The sequence below is a fragment of the Nyctibius grandis genome, chromosome 5, assembly GCF_013368605.1.
Source record: "Nyctibius grandis isolate bNycGra1 chromosome 5, bNycGra1.pri, whole genome shotgun sequence".
Classification (NCBI taxonomy): Eukaryota; Metazoa; Chordata; class Aves; order Nyctibiiformes; family Nyctibiidae; genus Nyctibius; species Nyctibius grandis.
Window position 1 is genome coordinate 67,744,043 of NC_090662.1, and position 459 is coordinate 67,744,501.

Below are 459 nucleotides of genomic sequence, written 5' to 3' on the forward strand. Positions count from 1 at the left end.
GTTGGGTCTTGGTGCTGGCTGGTTTTTTGAACCTGATTGATAATAAGCCTGGAGTACGGACCCACCCTCCGTTTCATAAAGAGGCCGCTCATCGTCAAGGACCGTTGCCTGAGGAGCAGATCACTGGTGTCTGACATGGTACAAAAGCCGACCAAAGCTTGGTCAGGGCAGCTCTAACACAACTCTCCCAGGTGGGCTCTGCTGTTTAATAAGCAGCAAGCTCCAACTGCAATGGATGGAGGCATTAACTGGGTGTCTTTCCTCTACCCAGACCACTTTCACCAGGCTCGTAGCAATTCCTTACCTCTGAGCCTGCCGCCTTTCCATCAGATTTCACTAAAACTCATTGAAGACATGAGAAGGCACAAGGGGTGGGCTGGAGCCCTGACAAAGCTGTATCACGCCAGTGCTCTACCTCCTTAGGCAACCAAAGTGAAAATATAATGGCTGCCTTGTCAG